Raw genomic sequence first — 9,594 nt, 5'->3', positions numbered from 1 at the left:
GGCCTGCTAAACCCAGTGTTGTGAGTTCAATCCTTGAAGGGGCCATTTAGGAAATGGGGGTAAAAATCTGTCTGGGGATTGGTCCTGCTTTGAGCAGCGGGTTGGACAAGATGACCTCCTAAGGTCCCTTCCAACTCTAATATTCTATGATTTTTTTTTATGATTGCCAATATGAAGAAGGATCAAAGCTGTATCACACTGACCTTGCAGTTACTTAAAATTTATAGTGAGGAGTTGATCAATAAACACTGAGCTTCTGGGGTTGCCAAATACTGAGAGAAAAAATATAATTCCTTAAAGATAATTAGAAAAATAGAAATACTATATTAATTACCAAAAAGGATAATATTAATCAAGTTTAAACACTTTATCTCTAAGGATTAGCCATGACCTACAATAATCACTGAATGTACAAAAGCAGGAGATAAAGGCTAAGACAACAAAATACGCCTCACACATATGCTAAAAGTTCAGCATCATATTAACAATATATCTTAAGTATCATTGGCATTTAAGATGCCAAGCTCCCAGCCCAGAAGATTTTATAATCTAAGGGACTGATTTCCCAGAGCTCAGCACCCACAAACAGGACCATATTTTCAAGAAACACCTATATGAAGAAGGCAGTGACATGATGGATGTGAAACACTTAAGAAAATCTGAAGGCTCCAGCTAGGTCAGTGGTTCTCAGCCTTTTCCATACTGTGATCCCACATTACAATAGAAAAATATTATAGGAACCTGTCAAGTTTAAGCCCTCTTTCCATCTAGCTATAAAGACAGGGAGGATGGTTGTGAACCCCTGAAACCAGCTTGCAATCTCCAGGTTATGGAGTTGTTGTTGTTTCTTCTTCTTCGTGGCATTTGAAAAGGAATAGGCTGAGATTATAAATGAATCTTGAGGTCCAAAAGCAATTCTAATGTTTCTAGGTGGATCCCCCTTTGTGCCACCACTGTTGGTGTGAACGGGGCAGTTGACTACGATGTGTTGCATGGTTTGTACCCCACCATGGTCAGAGTTTGGTGATTCTTTGATTTTCCATTTGTGGAGAAGCAGGGGTGGCTCCAGGACCCAGCATGCCAAGCGCGTGCTTGGGGTGGCAAGCCGCGGGGGGTGCTCTGCTGGCACCATGAGAGCAGCCTGCCTGCCGTGCTTAGGGCGGCAAAATACCTAGAGCCGCCCCTGTGGAGAAGATAGCCACACCTTCTGTGCATTGTCCAAATGCAGTTGAGTGAGGTCCACTGCCAATGGGAAAGGCAGTATCCCAGGGCCTCTTTTGTTGGGTCTTCAATCAGGTCTTTGTTTGGGACATGACAAGTGGTCCATGATTTGAGCCATTGAGTCCTGATATCCTCTCTGTTGGTCTGTAGCTTCCTGGTTTTGAGTTAGTAGAGTGGTGGTGAATTGAGGTCTCGGTGTATCAGCAGGTCTGGAGCAATCACAGTCTTGTGCTCCTGGATCACAGCAGCATCTCACCAGATGTTGGCTGGTACGATGCCCACCAAAACTGCAATTAAACAACCCTGCAGACATTTTTCTGTTATTTACAGGAAGGGAAGGGATTGTTATTACAAACTGTAAATAACAGGATTCAATTTTTATGATTCTCCAACGAGTATGGCCGAGTAGCATGCTGCAAATTTAGAAAATACACATTGTAAAAAAATCAACAATCACCACTTAATGACTAATTTTTCTGTCAATCTGAAGAGATGGTATTGTCTGTTAATTCTAAACCTAACAGTTTAATTTGGATGGTGCTTGAGTTTTTAATTCTGATTGCCCAAGCACGTTTTCATCTTTAATGAATGCATGATTTGAATTAGCCTTTATCAGTTTAAAAGTCAACTGTCACAGCAGGCAAATAATTAATGTTATGTTTGTTTCTTTGAAACTGACTTTCTGATAGTAACACCATGTGCCTCAGGCCCTCACATAGTTAAGTGTCTCTTACAAGACCCTGGAATCTAGCTGGTTGTGATAACTAAGAACAAGATGCTGAAGGGAAGTGACTTTTGCAAGTGGCCATTCATGGATGAAAGGACACATTTAAATGCAATAGGCAGAGACATAAGCTGTAACAGTGTTACGGAAAACTGGTAGCAGTCTAGTCCAGATGCCACCCATAAGTCCTTTGAATTTGCCAAGATGCAAACGATTCCTAGTACACAGAGAAGGTGTCACCGACAGCAAAAAAGTACAGAGCAGGACTCTGTCTTCTTGACCTGCCCAGGTCAAACCTTAATGAGCTATGTAAGCTTGTTTTAGGCTGTGGTTCTCTGACTTTTACCTCTGTGGAATAGCTGCTATTGTTACATGAGGATGTGAGAGATGGGTGGAGAGTCCAAAGGGTCAACCTTCACATTGCAATGCAAGGCACTGTGATGCTGAGCAGATGGAGGGTTGCATGCCATAGTTGAGCTAGGTGGATGCAACATTAAAATAAAAGAATTTGTTGAACACAAGTTCATCTTGCATTAACCACACTACCCTGGTTAACTGGCCAGCTTATTATTTTCTTCAAGGACTGTCTGTCGTAAGGAGAATGTGTAACTGGGATCAGTGGCAGCTTGGTGGTAGCTTATTGCCTCTTCTGCCCTCCTTATTATCTCTTCTTCCCCTTTTGATATCAAACTACCTCCCTCCATCTCATATAACAGAGCACATAGGCTTTTGTTAGCACAAAAGTGGCTGCTAGCTCCAGCATTATTAAGAAGTTTAGGTGTGTAAAAAAGAGCATGTGGGGGAGACCACAGCTGAGCAGCAATTTAAAGGAGCTTGTGTGTGTGTCGGAGGGAGGGATAGTACCAGCTAGTATTAAAACCAGTTATCTATGGCCCCTCCCCATTAAGAAAAACAATGGGGTCTGCTCCAATTTCTACTCATTCCCATTTGTGCTGTTGCAGCATAAAGAGCAACTGTATCCCAAGCAGAAAACATCTCACCCATTGCACTACCTTGTATTTCTGACAACTTATTGATTAAACTGCATAGATAAAGACAGCTGGGGGCTTGGAGGGCTTTGGTGCCATCCCCCCCAAATTAGAGAGTGCATTCATAAAGGAAACATACTTTGGACCAGAAGCTCTTCTCTCTCACTTTATTAAAAGCAAACACATTTAGTCCAGGTTTAAAAATATTCATGAAAGCATTACTTTTGTAAACATGATTTAAAAGAACTTCTAAATATGAAAAAGTTCCAGTCAATGGGTTTCTTGAAACAAATTCTTTTGCAATATCTATAAGCTGTAAGTCATCAGTTTTATCCTTGTGTACATGTAAAAATCACACATTAGTTGAGCTGTGATTGTCCCATTGTGGATCAGAGCCATGTTTTAACAGAGCATAGAGCACTGAAATTATGCTCACTTACGGCACTGGTGGCTGTTACAGTAACTCCTTGCTTAAGGTTGTAGTTCTGTTCCTGAAAAAAAGCAAAACGATATTAAGCAAATCCAATTTCCTCATAAGAATTAATGTAAGGGGGGAGGAGGTTCCAGGGAATTTTTTTTTGCCAGACAAAAGACTATACACAGTGTAAGTTTTAAAGAAAAAAATTAATACTGTACACAGCAATGATTATTGTGACACTTGGTTGTGGTGGAGTCAGAAGGTGGAAGAGGGTGGGATATTTTCCAGGGAATGCCTTACTGCTAAATGATGAACTAGCGTTTGGCTGAACCATCAAGGGTCAACACATTATTAATGTAGCCTCACACCCTAGAAGGCAGCACAAATGGAGGGAGGAGACACCATGTGTATGAGAGAGACAGACACACACGGTGTGCATGTGTGTGTGTGTGTGAGATGCGCATTGCCCCTTTAAGTATACTAACACCAGTCTAAGTACCCTGCCTTTTTAAGTAGATCAGCAAGATGAGGCAGCAGCTGCTAACAGCAAGTTCCCTCCATTCTGAGCCCTGTCGGGTCCCCCCTGCTCTGTGGAAGAGGAGTACAGGAGTGGGGGGGCAGGAGCAGGGGGAGGGGGAAACCCTGACATTAGCACCCCTCTTCTCCCTCCCCCTCTGCACAGCAATCAGGAACCTCCCCGGGGAGCAGCTCCAAGGCAAAGGGCAGGAGCTGCACACAGCAGCACAGGGAGGGACAGCTGAACTGCCAGGGAACTGATAGCCTGCTTGGCAGCTGCCGCACGGGGAACTTAGGAGGGGCCTGCCAGTCTATGCTGGTTCCAAGCTCCCACCAGCTAGCTCCAATGGGCTGCTCTTTCTGCAGGCAGTGGACAAAGCTTGCAACAGATGAAACTCAATTAGTTAATCAGGGTTGAAATTGGAACCATATCCCTGAAGCTCATCTTAAACTCACATTTCTGTTACATTTGGAGTTGTTATAAGAGTTTAAAGATTTTACAGAATGTTGTAACTTTTGTGCTCAAATCATGATTGAATACTAAACATTGTAAAATCAAATACTTTGAAAGGGATGTACATATAAAATTCCTTTGCAGAATTTAGGTAGCTAGGTACATCCCTCCATCTGCATTTTCTTGGGAACTTTTTATATTCCTTGGAAGCTCAGGCCTTTCAAAAATCTCCAACTTTTCTGATGAATTTGCTTCCAGAATAAGTTATAGTTTTTCTCTGATCAGAGAGGCTGAAGTGTTATTTTCATAAGAGATTGGCCTTTTCTTGCTGCAACATCTGTCCCTTACAGACTTTAGGACAGATTGTCTACCATATTTAGGCATTTGGACCTAGATCATTACCAAAGAGGAAGTTAAACTTTTCCATTTGAGCCACAAAGCCACCAATTCAAGCCCTTATTACAGGATCTTTTGTCATATCCTTCACAACCTCCCAAGTTGCACACAGTTCCAGACTGGCCTCAGTTTCTGAGTACTATGCTTCACAGAGTGAAATCTTGATCGACAGTTGAGACAGATGCCATGTGATGTACTTAACACTTCATATTAGGGCTGTCAATTAATTGCAGTTAAATCACACGATTAACTCAAAAAGATTAATCACAGTTTTAATCGCACTGTTAAATAGACTACCAATTGAAAATGGTTAAATAATTTGGATGTTTTTCTACATTTTCATATATATTGTATTCTGTGTTGTAATTGAAATCAAAAAGTGTACAAAAACAACACAATGTAAAACTTCAGAGCCTATAGGTCCACTCATTCCTCCATCTTGTTCAGTCAATTGCTAAGACAAACAAGTTTTTTTACATTTAGAGGAGATAATGCTGCCCTCTTCTTAGAATCATAGAAGATTAAGGTTGGAAGAGACCTCAGGAGGTCATCTAGTCCAACCCCTTGCTCAAAGCAGGACTAACCCCAGCTAAGTCATTCCAACTGGGGCTTGTCAAGCCTGACCTTAAAAACCTCTAAGGATGGAGATTTTACCACCTCCCTAGGTAACCCATTCCAGTGCTTCATCACCCTCCTAGAGAAATAATTTAAAATATCCAACCTAGGCCTCCCCCACTGCAACTTGTGACCATTGCTCCTTGTTCTGTCATGTGCCACCACTGAGAACAGCTCCATCCTCTTTGGAACCGCCCTTCAGGTACTTGAAGGCTGCTATCAAATTCCCCCCACTATTCTCGTCTGCAGACTAAATAAGGCCAGTTCCCTCAGACTCTCCTCATAAGTCATGTGCCCCAACCCCCTAATCATTTTTGTTGCCCTCTGCTGGGCTCTCTCCAAATTGTTCACATCCTTTCTGTAGTGGGGGTCCCAAAACTAGATGCAATACTCCAGATGTGGCCTCACCAGTGCTGAATAGAGGGAAATAATCACTTCCCTCGATCTGCTGGCAACACTCCTACTTTTGTAGCCAACGTTGCAAGGTATTTACGTACCAGATATGCTAAACATTCATTTGTCCCTTTGAGCATCAGCCACCATTCCAGAGGACATGCTTCCATGCTGATGATGTTTGTTAAAAAAAAAATGAATTAATTTTGTGACTGAACTCCTTATGGGAAAATTATGTCTCCTGCCCTGTTTTACCCCTATTCTGCCATATATTTCATGTTATAGCAGTCTCAGATGACCCAGCACAGGTGGTTCATTTTAAGATCACTTTGCGTTTTGTCAGATCTGCAATGAAAGTACAAATGTGAGATTTCTTAAGATAGCTACAGCACTCGACTCAAGATTTAAGAATCTCAAGTGCTTTCCAAAATCTGATTTGGAGGCAATAAGAAGCATGCTTTCAGAAGTTTTAAAAGAGCAACATTCTGATGTGGAAACTACAGAACCCGAACCACCAAGAAAGAAAATCAACCTTCAGCTGGTGGCATCTGACTCAGATAACAAAAATGAATGTGCATCGGTCCACAGTGTTTGGATTGTCATTGAGTAAAGCCCGTCATCAGCATGGACACATGTGGCTTAGAATGGTGGTTGAAGCATTAAGGGACATATGAATCTTTAGCGAATCTGGCATGTAAATATCTTGCAATGCCAGCTACAACAGTGCTATGGGAATGCTCTTCTCACTTTCAGGTGACGTTGTAAACAAGAAGCGGGCAGCATTATTTCCTGAAAATGTAAATAAACTTGTTTCTCTGACTGATTGGCTGAACAAGAAGTAGGACTGAGTGGACTTGCAGGCTCTAAAATTTTACATTGTTTTATTTTTATTGCAGTTTGTTTTGTACATAATTCTACATTTGTAAGTTCAACTTTCATGATGAAGTGATTGCACTACAGTACTTGTATTAGGTGAATTGCAAAATAATATTTCTTTTTTTTTACAGTGCAAATACTTGTAATCAAAAATAAGTATTAAGTGAGCACTGTACACTTTGTATTCTGTGTTGTAATTGAAATCAATATTTGAAAATATAGAAAACATCCAAAAGTATTTAAATAAATGGTAATCTATTATTGTTTAACAGTGCGATTAATTGCACGATTAATTTTTTTAATTGCTTGACAGCCCTTCTTCATATATTATGTCCCGAAATGCAGCAGTCCATTTGGGTGATTTTTAATTAACTGTGTGATTTTTGTAATCAGTTTTGTGAGTCTCTCTTAGGACTATATTATTTTTCATAACTGTCGTGGCATGCCAAATTCAAAGCATACCCATAGCAACGAGTATATGTAGCTCATGGTTCCTTTTGTTTCTGTCTGGTTGCTACACCTGATGCTAAGACTGCCATAATAGAAGCAGTATCATAGTATTGTCCACAACAGTTGTCAGTCCTCAGATTTAGACTAAAGAATGTATCTGTAATTACAGATTAACTCTGTTGATGTACAGGATACATTGTACAATCCATTGAACACTTCATGAACATTTGACATCGTCCACATATCACAAGCATAAAACCACTTACTCTTTACTGGAGAAATCTGTTTCATCTACCATAACTGTATACCATTTTCTACACATTTCTCAGAAATGTCCCCCATGATTTTAAGAGCCATAATTTCCATTATTTCATTTTGAATAACTGGACTTCTCTTGACTTTTTTCAGCTCCTTTGAAACAGTGTAATATTCGCTTATAGGATAAAAAAAAATGGATCACAGGGATTTATTGGCTAGAACCAATTCCAGCACACACAGGCAAGATTGAACTGTTACCAGGGTTTCAGAACCCAAAACAGTGGTACCTTAACTATTTCACTCCAAGTGGTGTCAGGAATAAATCTATGGGGGCCCAGCTCCTCTGTCTGATATATGATTGATACAAACAAGATTGCTTTCACCTAAAACTACTTTTATTAAGTCTCAAGCACATATCTATGCTGTAGCAGTAGGTACAGAGCATCTTAAACCTTTATATTTAAGTTAAGATGGCTTCAAGGAATCAACAGACAGGCTGTTTTTTTGTGGTTTTTTTTGGTGTGGGTACAGTAGGAGGGGAACTTAGGTGTCGGATCTTTGCCCAAAGAAAGCTTCCTCAGATTGCTCCCAAAACACACTTTGTAACTAAACTTTTTATAAAGTTCTCTAACAAAGCACATAACTCATAATAGCTCCTAACAGGCTAACATTTTCCCTAGCAACATCCAACAGCAATTTATTATTCTCCTTATTAGCAAAGCATTTCTAATCATACCACTAAAACTTACATGTCAGAGGTGCCTAAAACTAAGATCAACTGTCCAAACTTTGCTTCTATTTTCATGGAACCTTAAGCTCAGTGTCACAACCTCCCATTCTGATTAGCAGAGTTGCAAACATGCAGCTGCACAGCCTTGCATCTCAGGGTCCTAACATTATTCCTAACTACGGGATGTTTAGCTTTCAGCTGGCAGTAGTTGAACATACAAAATGGCTGACTGAAGTACTGCCAAATTCTGGGGCTACAGAACCTCCTGCTAACCCCCCTTCCCCCAGTCAGATACAACTTAATATACAGGACAAGAACATCTCAGCTGTGACCCACTTTTTTTTTGGATCCAGTTGCATGCAATGGCAGAGACAGCTCAGTACCACAACCAGAAGTAGTAGATCCATTTGTTGTTGAAAGTGTAGTTTCTCCTTGTTATTCAGTTGTGTTTTAAGTGGTTTCACTTCAGCACCTTGAAAATACATAGTTTTTGTAGACCAGTCTAGAATATGGCAGAATAAAGAAAGGGAACAGCCTACCTTTATCTGTTTCACTGATTACCCTGGAAAACAATTACTTGTATGTAGCTTTTGCTTATGTAATCCCCTGGGTTCCTCTCTAACCCAGACTTTGACAAGGAAAAGCCTACAAATGAGATGGCAGTTGGAGGCCTTTGGGTCCTCAGGCGTGATGAGACTGAGGTGAGAGTCTGCAAAAGGACATCCAAAGAAACATGGGAACCATGATGTCTGGCCTTCTCCTCCCTTTGTGAAAAAAAAGAGCACATGGAACTCACGGAGGGAGAAGATGAAAAGAGAAGAGCCTATCAGGAGGCTCTGGGAGTCAATCCCAGAGGAGTAGCAGCTGATTGGACCTATCCCAGGTCTCCCTAAAGTCAGGGGATTAGAGGTCCTTATGCATAAAGTGTAAGAGGATCAGTAGCTTTCATTTGGGGAAAAACAGCCAGCTTGGTTGCGGAAACAGTGGCATAATTTTTTTTAATTATCGTCATGACAAAGGGCAGGCAGGTCTAATCTGTGCATGAGCTGGTATATTATCTTGAGAGTTTTGCAAGACTGCTCTTTCCTAGATCCAACAGAGAAAAAATGTCCAGTGGAGCAGTTTCTTCAGGGTGTACAGACCAGATGAGATTTTACTGACTACATGACTGAACACAGTCTTTATGAGAAAGCAATGATTTAACAAATCGTGTACAATTATATCAGCAAGGGCATTGTTCTCTGCTCTGCCTAATGGACCACGCTTCAAACACCTCCCAAAGCCCTTTATAATTGTCACTGAAGTAGTTAGATATGAAACAGCATTCTTAAGCAGTGTCCCATTTATCTAAGTTTTGAAAAACACAACTAAACCCCAACAAGAAAAACCCAGACTTCCACCAGGCCACACTATGCATTTAAAGAAAAAGAAAAAAAACCCAACAGCTTGTCCTCTAGACAACTTACAACAAGGACTAGATCAGTGATCACTGAAAGTCAGTATTTTCCATCAGGTCCTACCCTATTCAGAGTTATTTCCTATAAGAAGTATATG

General features: G+C 40.8%; 1 long non-coding RNA gene across 1 annotated transcript; it reads right to left on the bottom strand.

Moving 5' to 3' along the window:
- Positions 1-242: 242 nt before the first annotated feature.
- Positions 243-7,641, bottom strand: LOC115644836. Its single transcript, XR_003998600.1, has 3 exons — positions 7,563-7,641; positions 3,380-3,385; positions 243-253 (listed from the first exon to the last, which is right to left on the bottom strand). It is a non-coding gene; the product is annotated as an uncharacterized LOC115644836 (long non-coding RNA).
- Positions 7,642-9,594: the final 1,953 nt, after the last annotated feature.

The sequence above is a fragment of the Gopherus evgoodei genome, chromosome 2, assembly GCF_007399415.2.
Source record: "Gopherus evgoodei ecotype Sinaloan lineage chromosome 2, rGopEvg1_v1.p, whole genome shotgun sequence".
Taxonomy (NCBI): domain Eukaryota; kingdom Metazoa; phylum Chordata; order Testudines; family Testudinidae; genus Gopherus; species Gopherus evgoodei.
This window is presented reverse-complemented; position numbering and strand designations above follow the sequence as displayed.